This window comes from Sapajus apella, unplaced genomic scaffold, assembly GCF_009761245.1.
Source record: "Sapajus apella isolate SASKATOON/1434 unplaced genomic scaffold, GSC_monkey_1.0 scaffold38, whole genome shotgun sequence".
NCBI classification, from domain to species: Eukaryota; Metazoa; Chordata; class Mammalia; order Primates; family Cebidae; genus Sapajus; species Sapajus apella.
The window spans coordinates 7,624,823-7,639,083 of NW_022436978.1; the positions used below are offsets into that span (position 1 = coordinate 7,624,823).

Consider the following 14,261-nt stretch of genomic DNA (forward strand, 5'->3'; position numbering starts at 1 on the left):
TGCCTGAAACCAGTCAAATTATGCTGAATAATGGCTGCAGAGTGGGGAGAGTGCTAAAGGTCGCCAATGGGCTGTCGGAGGGTGTAATAATGTCACATTTTAATTTACACAGGGAACGGCGCACGAATCAAAACCAGTAAATAATTTGGGCTTCACCAGCAGCTGTGGCCCACAGTAACTCCTACAGGTCATGCCACTTCCCGGGGAGAAATCACTAACTGTCACACCCTGAAGTCCACCATGCTTGAGAAAACCCATGTGCATATGTACAGATGTAAAATACCACATTTTCTCTCTGCAAGGGGACCATATTTGGAGACTTGCAGCATCAGCAAGAATCTCTCCAGTTGTTTGAGTATTACCCAGACGTTCTGGGTATTAAGATTCTAAAACAAAATATGCCTTCTGTATATTTTGCTGCCCTGTGAAATACTCAGCTCCAGGCTGACCCAGATGCATGGGAAAGTGTATACAAAGCAGAGTGAGGAGCGTGGAAAGCAGGGCTGTGTGTCCACATTGACAGCAGCTCTGAAAAACCAATCTACATGCAGAGAAAGGCGGGAGGGGCTGCTGGGGAGACGTCTGTGGGAGCTTTTTCATGCTGAGGGGTTGGGGGTATGATTTGAGGTACAGTTGTTTTAATAATTAATATGATCTTAAAAAGAATGCATGTGGTTGGGTGCGGTGGCTCACGCCTGTAATCCTAGCACTTGGGGAGGCTTAAGTGGGCAGATCATGAGGTCAGGAGTTTGAGACCAGCCTGGCCAACATGGTGAAACCCATCTCTACTAAAAATACAAAAATTAGCCTGGCGTGGTGGTGGGCGCCTATAATCCCAGCTACTCAGGAGGCTGAGGCAGGAGGATCGCTTGCACCCGGGGTGTGGGGCAGAGTTTGCAGTGAGCCGGGATAGCGCGACTGCACTCCAGCCTGGGTGACAGAGCAAGACTGTCTCAAAAAAAAAAAAAAGGAAAAAAAAGAATGCATGCATTCTTCGAAGGCAGGGGACTTGCTCTACTGACCCCTTTTGGTCCCTTGCGGACCGATGAGTTAGCTGGGAGCCCCAAAGTGGGGAGGTCTTGAGATGGTTCTCACCTGTGTTTTGTGGCTGAGTAACCCGGGAAGGTGGAAGGCGGGAGGAGGACAAGCTGTAGGTTTTCACAGCATCTGGAGGCCTTTGCTGGGAGGCCCTGCCTGTGGTGTTCTGGTGAAAACCCCGTTCCCTCCCCCGAGCCTCCGGAGCATCCGCAATTGGTGTGTGCTCCAGGGGCTGCGGAGGGGGCCTGGCGTGCTGCCCACCTCTCAGCTGGCTCTGCAACTGCAGGAAGGTGGGGTTTGCACCCCGCGGGGCCACTGCCTTGGAAGCTGTGAGGCTGTCAAGACTCTGGAGCTGCAGCTTCTCCATCTGGCTGGAAAGGAAGCAGGGGAAGAAGCTGCTGGGGTTGAATGACACCCTGAGGACTTTGCTCCCCTCTTCCTACCACACAGCAGACCCGGGCCACCAGGATGCCTAGTGAGAAAGGGGCGGGGCGGGGGGCCCACACTTGTATTGCACACCAGAGCCTGTCTCCTGTTTCATCCTTCAAGGTGCTTCCCATTCATATACTTTTTTCCATTTTCAAACTGTTACCATCTATTTAGTTGTGTGTGACACTAAGGACACTGCCTGTGCCAAAATCCTCATTTAATACTTAGAACACACCTGCGAAGTATGTGTGGCAAAGAAGGCTAGCTGTCCACTGGCCAAGGGCGGACTTCTCCTTCCTTTAGGGTTGAGTTTCTGCTAAGGAAATAGCTGCAATTTTCCAATTCCCTTATAATTAGGTCCAGCCCTAGGATCGAGTTCCGACCAATGGAAAGTGAGCAGTGGAGTGGGTTGCTCCATTCCAGAGCCTGCCCTCTGGAAACCTCCCAGAAAGCTGTCTCCAAGTACCGCCCCTTCTTCCTGGATGGAGCATGGGCACCCCACCATGACCTTCGAAGCTATAAACTTAAAATGGCGGAGCATCTGCCACCTTGGGGATTTGAGTGACTGTGTGGAGACAGACTGCCCAGACAGCATGTTCCCAGCCTTGTCCTGAGCAAGAAATAAACTTATACCCTATTGTTTCCCAGTCATTATACTTTTGGAGGTTTGTTTTAGCAGTGAACATACCCTAAGTAATTGATTAGAAATTTTCCTCCCTGTTGTACAAATGAGGAAATCGAGACTCAGAGAGGAAAATTCATTGCCCAAGGTCACATATTCAGTCACTAGCAGAGTCACGATGCCAGCCTAGGCCTTCCTGGCTTCAAGGTCATGCTCCACTTATGTGAGTTTCCCCAAGTGTGCTCCACAGAGCGCTGCTGAAACCCCGACACCATCACGACAGCGCCCCGCAGCTCCCATGCTCAAATAAGTTTGGGAAATGCCAGCTTCAGGTCAACGGGTTTCTTCGACGCAGTCCTTTTCATGTCACCATGCTAATGATACCTGTGTATTACCACCAGGGCATCTAACATGAAGGATTTTCCAATGGGTTGAACTGTGTTACTCTCTCAACTCTCTGAAGGATTCATTGAAGTCCTAACCCTCGTATGTGACCTTATTTGGGTACAAGGTCTTTGCAGATTTAACCAAGTTAAAATGAAGTCATCAGATGGGCCTTAGTTCAATATGACTGGTGTCCTTAGAATAGGGGAAATTCTATTTATATAATTTTAAATATAATATATATGTGTCTCTTTATAACACAGAGACAAGCAGACACAGAAGGAAGATGATGTGAAGACACACAGGAACACACAGCAGATAAGCCACAGGAGGGGGAGGGCTGGAGTGGTGCGTATGTAAACCAAGGAATGCCAGAGATTGCCAGCAAACCCCAGAAACTAGAAGAGGCAAGGAAGGCAGAGCTTTCCAAGGAAGCACAGCCCTGCCAGCACGCTGACTTTGGCCTTCTCACCTCCATCACTGTTAGAGCCCATGTGTCTGTTGTTGAAGCCACCCAATTTATGGTACTTTGTAATGGCACCCCTGGGAAATGCATACATTGCTTGGGGCTCCTTTCAAAACCAAAATTTCTGGGCAATGTTATCTTACTGATAATCATCCAAATGACAAACAGTGGTGGCTTTGGTTTACTGACAAACAGAGGAAGGAAAGGAGAGCCTGGAGGGACAAAGGGTAGCACCACAGAGCTGCTTGGAGCTTCAGCTTTGGAGCCGAGGAGGCTGCTCTGCACCCTGCTTTTTTCACATCCTGGGGCACAGTCCTCCACCGCTCTGGACACAGCTGCCTTTTCTATAAGGGTGGGGCTAACACGTATGTCATAGGTTGGCAGGAGGGTTAAACAAATTAACATACCCTAAATGTCTAGTCTGGTACCTGGCAGATACCCAGTATCTGTTCCTTTGAATCACACAAGCAGGACTGAATCCAAACTCTGCTATTTACCAATAATGTTGCCCTGGGCAATTTGCTCAATCTTTCAAAGTCTGGGTTTCACCATCTAAGCAAAGAGAAAGTAATGCCTGTTGTTTAAAAAAACCATTTTAAAACAAGGTAAAATTCATGATTCTGAAATAGATAAAAATGAGCACATTATCATTATGAATGAGTGAACCAGTGACATTACAACTGATTCAAAGAAGAATCCAAAGACCAGATGTGTTTCTAGTTATGGAGTGTTGATGTTCAAGTGGCTGCGGTGATCTGGCTTTTGCACTGTGTGGGAGGGTGGATGGAGCTCGTTTGCCGGTCCACAATTCAGGGTCACTGTGCGTCCTCTGTTCCCTTGAACTTTCAGAGCAGTAAATTAGCCCAAAGTCTAGAATTAGATAATCCAGAGAGTACGCTCTCAACAATAAATAGTTTTCTCTTGGAGAAACCCTGTAATCTTCTTTGCTTATTTCAGATTTCCTTATAGTCTCATATATTTATATGCGTAGGATTGAGGAGAGATGGATACATGAAAAAAGGAAGTTGCTGAATCAGGTATAATCCTATTTTTATAAAAACAAACAAACTGTGTGTATGGGTATACATATGCACACACATGAGTGGGTGTGTATATGTAATGTTGATTAAATATAGACAAATGTCAGGAAGTATACACAAGGATTGTAAACAATGGCTACTTCTGGAGGGCAGGTCTGGTGATGGTGATGGTGATGGTGGAGGGAGACTTTCATGACTTATTTTCTAAACTTCTGTGTTGTTTGAATAAAAACAAATACCTACTCCACAGTATATTGTGAATAAGGAATGTCTGCGTGAGAAAAAAGAAGTGTCCATTGTGCTTCACACAATGGGTAGCATTCAACAAATCACAGGTTTCATCATTGTTCTTATTTTACATTCAACTATCCCAGAGCCCCCTAAGCCTATTCCAGGGAAGGAAATTACAAACAAGAACAATGCTATTGTAGCCCAAGGACCTCTCCCTTTGTGGTAGGCTAGTTTTGAAATCCTTGACTTGCATTTTGACTCCCTGGAGGTGGGAGGAGGTCTCCATTCTCCATCCTGAGATACAGCCTTGGAGTGGCTCCTGTCTGTTTCATTTCCTTAGCCCCCACCAGCAGCCCCACTCTCAGGCCCACCCAGTGTTTAGCTGTGACAAACTCCTTGGCCACAGGAGGGAGGCCTGACTGGGGCCAAACTCTAGGGTGAAGGGTTGTCTATGCCCTGTGCCATCTTCTTGCCCATACGGGAACTAGGAGACACCTATTTGTTCCACTGGAGTCTGGTTACCATCCCCTACCCAGGGAGGAGGTGCTGGTCACAACAGGTGAAGAGACAAAATAAAGTTTTTTTTTTTTTTTTTTGAGACAGAGTCTTGCTTTGTCACCCAGGCTGGAGTGCAGTTGTGCGATATCGGCTCACTGCAACCTCCCCTCCCGGGTTCAAGGAATTCCCTGCTTCTGCCTCCTCAGTAGCTGGGATTACAGGTGCCTGCCACCATGCCTGGCTAATTTTTGTATTTTTAGTAGAGATGGGGTTTCACCATGTTGGCCAGGCTGGTCTTGAACTCCTGACCTCATGATCCACCAGCCTCCGCCTCTTAAAGTGCTGGGATTACAGGCGTGAGCCACTGTGCCCAGCCTGAAATAAAGTTTTTATCACATGAAGCTAAGGATCTAATTTCAACCTCTGACTCATCCTCCAAAGGGCAGCTTTGGTGCTTCCCAAAGGGCTTGAGATGGAGTCAGGAGACCCAATCCTCGTGCAGGTTTGGCTACTAACTAGCTGCATCTCCATGGACTGTGTCTCAGTTTCCCTATCTGCCTAATGACAGTAAGAGTAAGGTTTATCTCCAAGGGCTATCATGAGGCTCAGCCAAGGTGATGTCTGTGAGCTGTGGGGTTCTGTAGAGATTTAGTTTTCACTGATGCAATGAGGTACTCAGGATGTTTAATATGCTTTAATAGCAAATGTTACATGGCACTTACCATGGCGTGCAAGGCCCTGTTATATCTGATTTACATATGTTTAGTCATTCAATATTCACAGCAGTGCTAGGAGGAATGCACTGTTATACAATCCCCATTTTACAGATGAGAAAATAGAAACAATGAGTGCCGAGTAACTTTCCCCAAACCTTCCCATGGCAACAGTCACATCTGGACAGAACCCTTCCTCAGGAAGTCCTCTCTCAAACTCACAGACTCCTGGGTTTTCTTTTCTTTTCATTTTTTTTTTTTGGTCCTTTCACTGTAGAATACTTCAACTGTATGAGAGTAAAAAGAATATTATAATAAATTTCCAGGCGTTCCCATTACCTAGCTTTATTAATTACCAATTCATAGCCATCATCACTCCCCTTCACTCCCTGAATTATTCCACAGCAAATCCCAGACATCATATGTACATATAATTTATTTTCTATTTATTTACTTATTTTTTGAGCTGGCCTCACTCTGTGCCTGGCTGGAGTGCAGTGGCACCATCATAGCTCATTACAGCCTCAAACTCCTGGCTCAAGCGATCCTCCCACCTCAGCCTCGCACGTAGCTGGGACTATGGGCATGTGCCATCATGCCTGGCTACCTTTTTAAATTTTTGTAGAGATGAAATCTTGCTCTGTTGCCCAGGCTGGTCTTGAACTCCTGACCTCAAGCAATTCTCCTACCTTGGCCTCCCAAAGCGGTGGGATTACAGGAGTGAGCCATCACGCCCAGGCTTTATTTTCTATTTCGATAAGACAAGAGTCTCCAGAAAACATTTAGCCATAAGGTCATTAGGCCACTTAAAATATTTTAACAGTAGTTCAGTAATTCCATAATATCATTGACTATTCAGTCATTATTCATATTTCCCAGATTTTCTTATGCATTAAGAAAAATTGGTTTTCTTTATTTGAATTGAGATTCCAAAGAAGTTCCCATATTGTGATTGGTGGATAGGTCCCTTAAGACTGTTTTAATCGACAGGTTTCTCTTTCAGTTTTTTCCTTGCATTTTTGTTTGCTTATTTGTTATTATTGTTCTGAAGAAACTGGGTCACTTGCCCTATGGAGTTAACCACAGTACAGATTTTGCTGAATGCGCCTGTATGTTTTGTTTATAGGGTTACAATTTCTCTGCAACAACAGCAGAATAGACATTCTTCTCAAGGTCACATGGAAAGATCACTTGAAATCAGGAGTTTGCAACCAGCCTGGCCAGCATGGCAAAATCCCGTCTCCACTAAAAATGTACAAATTAGCCTGGCATGGTGGCATATGCATGTAATCCCAGCTACTCAGGGGGCTTGATGCAGGAGAATTACTTGAACCCAGGAGGCAGAGGTTGCAGTGAGCCAAAATCATGCCACTTTACTCCAGCCTGGGTCAGACTGAGACTCTGTCTCACAAAGAAAAATAGGAAGTTCACCAAGATAGCATTCTGGGACATAAAGCTCACCTTAACAAATTTAAGTGAATAGAAATCACACAATGTTTTGTTTTTTTTTTTTTTAATGGTAGTTATATTTAGAAGGCTGCCCAGATTCAATCTAAAAAAAGAATCTAATTTTTATAGTCGTTTTAGGTTCACAGCAAAATTGGGCAGAAGGTACAGCATTTTCCTATACGCCTCCTGCCTCAACAGATGCATAGACTTCCCCGTGAACAATATCCCCCACCAGAGTGGTATTAAATACATTTGTTTCAATTGATAACCCTGTATCGACACATCCTTATCACCCAGAGTCCATAGTTTACATTAGGGTTCACTTTTGGGGTTGTCCGTTTTATGGGTTTGGAGGAATGTAAAATGACATGTGTCACCATTACAGTATCATACAGAGTAGTTTCCCTGTCTTACAACTCCTCTGTGCTCCACCGTTCATAACTCCCTCCCCACTAACTCCTGGAAACCACTGGTCTTTTTGCTGTCTCCATAGTTTTGCCTTTTCTAGACTGCCATATAGTTGGAATCGTAAAGTATGTAGTTTTTTAAGATTAGCTTCTTTTCTTTCTTTTCTCTCTTTCTTACTTTCTCCCTCTCTTCCTTCCTTCCTTCCTTCCTTCCTTCTTTGCTGCCGCGTCTGTTAAGGTTTTTGTCTATTTTTTAATCAGGTTTCTTTTTTCTTTTCTTTTTTATTTTTGAGATGAAGTTTCACTCTTGTCACCCAGGTTTGGAGTGCAATGCAATGGTTCGATATTTCTTCTCTGATTCATGTGTTATTTAGAAGTGTATTGTCTAATCTCCAAGTACTTGGGAATTTTCCAGCTATCTTTCTGTTGTTCATTTCTGGTTTAATTCCACTATGTAATAGCAGACATTGTGTGATTTCTATTCACTTAAATTTGTTAAGGTGAGCCTTATGTCCCAGAATGCTATCTTGGTGAACTTCCTATTTTTCTTTGTGAGACAGAGTCTCAGTCTGACCCAGGCTGGAGTAAAGTGGCATGATTTTGGCTCACTGCAACCTCTGCCTCCTGGGTTCAAGTAATTCTCCTGCATCAAGCCCCCTGAGTAGCTGGGATTACATGCATATGCCACCATGCCAGGCTAATTTGTACATTTTTAGTAGAGACGGGATTTTGCCATGCTGGCCAGGCTGGTTGCAAACTCCTGATCTCAAGTGATCTTTCCATGTGACCTTGAGAAGAATGTCTATTCTGCTGTTGTTGAAGTAGCCTACAGATGTCCATTATATCCAATTGATTGATTGTGTCATTGACTTCAACTATATTCTTACTTATATTCTGCCTCCTGGATCTGTCCACTTTTGATAAAAGGATATTGAAATATCCAGCCAAAAGAGTGGATTCATCTACTTCTTCTTGCAGTTCTATTGCTTTTTGCCTCACCTATTTTGATGCTCCGTTAGGAGCATAAATTAAGGATTGTTATTTCCTCTGGAAGAATTGATCTCTTTATTATTATATAATGCCCCTCTTTATCCCTGATAACTTTCCTTGCGGTGAAGTCTACTCCATCCAAAACTAATACATCTATCCTTGCTTTCCTAATTAGCGTTACTGTGCTATATCTTTCTCTATACATTTACTTTAAATCTATATGGATCCTTATATTTAAAGTTTGTTTCTTGTAGACAACAGGTAATCAAGTCTTGTTTTTCAACCCCCTTTGACAATCTCTGTCCTATAGTGGGTACATTTAGGCCAGGCATGATGGCTTACACCTATAATCTCAGCACTTTGAGAGGCTAAGGCAGGAGGAACGCTTGCATCCAGAAGTTCAAGACCAGCCTGGGGACCACAGTGAGACCTCATCTCTATGAAAAATAAAAAATTAGCCAGGCATAGTGGTGCACACCTGTAGTCCCAGGTATTCTGGAGGCAGAAGTGGGAGAATTGCTTAGGCTTTGGAGGTGGAGGCTGCAGTGAGCCATGATTGTCCCACTACACTCCAGCCTGGGTGACAGAGTGAGACCCTGTCTCAAAATAATAATAAAATAATGATAATAATAATAATTTTTTTTTTTTTTTTGAGACGGAGTTTCGCTCTTGTTACCCAGGCTGGAGTGCAATGGCGCGATCTCGGCTCACCGCAACCTCCGCCTCCTGGGTTCAGGCAATTCTCCTGCCTCAGCCTCCTGAGTAGCTGGGATTACAGGCACGCACCACCATGCCCAGCTAATTTTTTTTTTGTATTTTTAGTAGAGACGGGGTTTCACCGTGTTGACCAGGATGGTCTCGATCTCTTGACCTCGTGATCCACCCGCCTCGGCCTCCCAAAGTGCTGGGATTACAGGCGTGAGCCACCGCGCCCGGCCCCTTTTGTGTTTTAATCGAACATTTTATTATTCCATTTCCTCTTCTTTCTAAGCATATCAGTTTTATTTTTTCACTTTTTTAGAAGTTGCCCTAGAGTTTGCAATATACATTTACAACTAACCCAAGTCCACTTCAAATAACGCTATACTAGCTGGGTGCAGTGTCTTATGTCTGTCATCACAGTGATTTAGGAGGCCGAGGTGGGAGAATCACTTGAACCCAGGAGTGAGCCACGATGGCGTCACTGCACTACAGCCTGAGTGACACAGTATGACCCCATTTCAAACAAAACAAAAAAATCCAACACACACACAGACACATACACCACACATACACACACACACACACACCCCCCAAACAATACTATATCACTTATGGGTAGTAGGAGTAACCTAAGATAAAATAATTTTAATTCCTCCCCTCCATCCCTGGTATTATTGCTGTCATTCATTTCACTTATACATCAGCATATATGATTAAATACATTGCTGCTATCATTATCTTGAACGTACTGATATCTATCAGATCAATTAAGACTAAGAAACAAGTCCAGGAGCAGTGGCTCATGCCTATAATTCCAGCACTTTGGGAGGCCGAGGCAGGTGGATCACCTCAGGTCAGGAGTTCAAGACCAGCCTGGCCAACATGGCAAAACCCCATCTCTAATAAAAATATAAAAATTAGCCAGGCACAGTGGTATGCCACCGTAATCCTACCTACTCAGGAGGCTGAGATGGGAGAATTGCTTGAATCTGGGAGGCGGAGGCTGCAGTGAGCAGAGATCACAGCACTGCACTCCAGACTGGACAACAGGGCGAGACCCCATTTCCAAAAAATAAAAAATGAAGGGGGAATAAGAAAAACAAAGGTTTTTATTTTACTTTCACTCTTTCCTTCTCTGATGTCCTTCCTTTCTTTATGTTAATCCTAGTTTTTGATTTGTATAATTTTTCTTCTTTCTAAATAACTTCTTTAAGTTTCTTGCAAGGCAGTTGGATTGGAAAAAAAAAATTCTCAAATTTTGTTTTTCTGAGAAGGTCTTTACTTTTCCTTCTTGTTTGAAGGATAATTTTGCAGGGTACAGAATTCTAGGTTGGTGGTTGTTTTCTCTCAACACCTTAAGTATTTTAGTTCATTCTCTTCTTGGTTGCTTTGTTTCTGAAGAGAAGTCAGATAGAATTCTTACCTTTGCTCTTCTGTAGATAAGCTGTTTCTTCCCTCTGCCTTCTTTCAAGATTTTTTTTCTTTATCTTTGATTTTCTATAGTTTGAATATAATATGTCTGGGTGTATTTTTTGGGCATTTATCCTGCTTTGTGTTCTCTGAGCTTCTGGAATCTGTGGTTTTGTATCTGATCTTAATTTGAGGGAAATCCTCAGTCTTTATTCTTTCAAACGTTTCTTCTTTTCCTTTCTCTCATTCTTCTCCTTTCCTTATTCCCATTTACACCATTTGTAGTTGTCCTGCAATTCTTGGATAGTCTGTTTTATTTATTTCAGTCTTTTCTCTGTTTTTTTTTTTTTTTTTTTTTTTTTTTTTCAGTTTTGAAGGTTTCTATTGAAATGTGCCCAAGCTCAGAGATTATTTTCTTAGCCATGTCCAGTCTACTAATAAGCTCATTGAAGGGATTCTTCTCTTCTGTTACAGTGTTTTTTATCTCTAGCATTTCTTTTTAGTTTTTAGAATTTCCATCTCTCTGCTCACATTGCCTATCTCTTCTTGCATGCTGCTTACTTTATCCATTAGAGCCCTTGGCATACTAGTCATAGCTGTTTTACATTCTAGGTCTGATCATTTCAACATCCCGGTCATACCTGAATCTGGTTCAAATGCTTGCTCTGTCTGTTTGGGCTTCATTGTTTTGCCTTTTAGTATGTCTTGTAACTTTTTCTTCAAAGCCAGGCATGGTGTCTTGGGTAAAAGAAGCTGTTGTAAATGGGCCTTTGGTGATGTGGTGGTAGGGCATTGGGGGAGGAGTACTGTTCCACAGTCCTACGATTTGGTCTCCATCTCTTGGGAAGCCTGTGCCTCTGGACTGTGAACTCTACACCTGCTTCTCGGCACCCCTCCTCTCCTGAAGATTTGAGTGGGATCCAGTTGGGTATATTTCCCTTCCTCCAGGTCAGTTAGGCACTGATAAAGCCCCAGTAGTTTAGGCATTGGTAAAATAGTTTCTCTTAAGGGCAGACCTTGTTAAGAAGAACAGAATGTTTCGGTGTATTCCAAAATGGCCCCTTTCTCCTCCCTGTACTGGAGACATGAGAGGATTTTTCTCCAATATTTAATGTGAACACCAGGTCAAGCTCTTGGGGGTAAAACTTACAAATGCGTAGGACTCTCCCATCCCCATGACTAGGTCTTCTGTAGGGAGAAAACCCCACAAGAGCCAAGGCAAGGGTCTGAAGCCTCAGCATGTTCTCATATAAATAGAGAATTTGAAACAAATTAGAAATATAGTTACATAGTTATTCCTATATATAATCATATAGCTACTCATATGTAATCACAAATATATACATGTGTGTAATTATATAATCTTTGATTTTCCTAATAAGTCTCAGGTCAAGAAGCGTTGGACTGAAGTGACATTGGAAAAGAGGTGACCCTAAGGCAAGATGCTCTAAGCCCTCTGTCACGCCCACATAAGGGCTGCTGGAGGACACTTTGGCTGTGTGGCAGTGCCAGCGCTGTGAAAGCGCCCTATGCTTAGCCAGCTAGGGAAGGGGACATCCAAGATGGCCGAGACACCTCCTTCCCGGAGGAGTTAGGAGAAAACTCCGCTTCTCCAAGCTCTTGTGGTGGGCCTGACGGCTGTCAGGGAGGCCCGCAGACATCTGGGGACTTACCTGTCTCTGTGGTGCAGTATTCGGCGGTCACGTTCCATGGCTAATTTCAAGTTCTGCTTCTGCACCTGGTTCCTCTTTTCCTTAGAAGATAAGAATTAGTAATAGTAACATAAATCTTAGTGACTTTGTTATTTCTTGACAAGTATAAAATAAGTGCTGACACCTTAGGTTTTCCCCTCGCCTTGGCTTCTTCAAAGTCTTGGGCCCCTGTCTCCAAGACCCGTGATTTACCTGACCCTATCACTGACCACCATCACCTCATCCTGCCTGCCCTTCCCCCTGCTTTGTACTCAGTAAAAGTCAGAGTGTCCAGGGACTCAGGGCACTGCTGGTCTCCGCGCCTTGGGTAGCAGTGGACCCGTGGGCCCAAACTCTGTTTTTTTCTGTCTCTGCGTCATGTGTCTTTATTTCTAATTTCTCGTCTCCACACCAGCAGGGAGGGACTCACTGGACCCTATAGGGCTGGACCTTATAATCTTCTTAGAGTTTTTAACTCTTAGAGTTAGCCACACTGAGCCTCCAGCAATTAGTCACTTACAGTGTAGGGTTTCTGCTCTGGTCTGTTGTGATTCTCTGTATTCACCTGCCTGACTCTTCAGTTTGGGAGTGGTGGTTTACCCTGTAACCTCTCTTCTCTTATGGATCTAAGAAGAGCTGTTGCTTTTTCAATATGTTCAGCCAGCCTTTCTTCTCTCCTTCCTTCCTTTCCTCCTTCCCTCCCTCCTTCCTTCCTTCCTGACAGAGTCTGGCTCTATTACCCAGGCTGGAGTGCAGTGGCATGATCTCAGCTGACTGCAACCTCTACCTCCCAGGCTTAAGCAACCCTCCCACCTCAGCCTCAGGAGTATCTGGGACCCCTGGCATGTGTCATTATGCCTGGGTAATTTTTGTATTTTTTGTAGAGACAGAGTTTTGCCATGTTGCCTGGGCTGATCTCAAACTCCTGGGCTCAAGTGATCTGCCTGCCCTGGCCTCCCAAAGTGCTGGGATTACAGGCATGAGCCAATGTGCCCAGCCCAGCCTCTTACCTTTTGTTAGGGTAGCATGATGGATTCCAAGCTTCTTCTTTGCTGGGTTGGAAACTGGAAGTCCTCTTCTGGTTGCTGCTTCTTCTTCTTCTTCCTCTTCTTTTCTTTTTTTAAAGGAAGAACACTTCATAGGTGCTGCCCTTTTCCTCCATCCAGCCCCCAGCCCAAATATTAGTCTTTCTTCTTCCTAGTATCTAGGATGCCACCTGGAAAGAATGTGTGCTGGGACTGGGAATGCCTGGGGTCTATCTGATGGGCGAGGCTAAAAAGGAAGTGGCTCCAGACTTCATCTGGAGAACTCAGTCTTCACCTGTACCTGCTATTTAGTCAGGAAGTCATCACTTCATAGTACTCTGAATCATAACCATGACTTCTGGAGTGTTTACAACATGCCAGCCACTGTTGCAATTGCTTTTGATGTAAAAACTAATTTATTCTTCTCAACCACCCCATGTGGTTGGTACTGATGTTATTGCCATTTAGAAATGTGGAACCAAGCCCAGAGAAATGAAATCGCTTGTCTAAAATGTCACCACTGTGCTTGCCAGAGAGAACAGTCCTATCTTGGGGAGTCCTTGACTTAGGGCCTCTCTGGGCTTCCATCATCAACACGCTTTGATGCACTGCATTCTCACCCTGATTGACCTCTTGTGGCCTCAAAATAGTGCATCAGTTGCAAATTCCTCTTTTATCTTGGAGGCGGTTTGCCTGCCAGGGCAGCCACTCACATCCAGGCTTCTTGTCTCAAGGTCTCCTATAGACATAAGAATTATGCCTTCTCATCAGGCAGTACTTTCCAAGCTAGATACAGGAAAAATGGGCCATCTGCCTCTTAGAGCTCTTTCCCTTCTGGAAATGACAGCTGCTTACCTTTCTTTCAGTGCTGGAGGACCACAGTAATGCTTTCGCATCAAGGCAATCTGTTAGGTACTGTTTAGTTTGACCACTTTACAAAATAACTACTCCCCTCCACCACCACCCACACTCCTAAAAAACAAAACAAAACAAAAAACAGTTCCCCTCCCTCAGATTTTAGGGTTGGAGCTGTTCCTAACTAGCCCTGGGGAACTGAGGTAGTGATCTTTGTACCTTCCAGGGATGTTGCTTGTCCAAGATTCTTCCTCAGAAAAAGGGAACTAGTAATAAATTATGTAAAGACTTCAGAAATTAAATCTCCAAGT

The 14,261-nt window shown here is 44.1% G+C and overlaps 1 long non-coding RNA gene across 1 annotated transcript in view; it reads left to right on the plus strand.

Moving 5' to 3' along the window:
- The first annotated feature begins 528 nt into the window (after positions 1-528).
- Positions 529-14,261, plus strand: part of LOC116564839 — a 48,610-nt gene continuing 34,877 nt past the window's right edge. The window contains exon 1 of the long non-coding RNA XR_004275120.1: positions 529-627. This is a non-coding gene — a long non-coding RNA (uncharacterized LOC116564839). The remainder of the gene's footprint in view (positions 628-14,261) is intronic.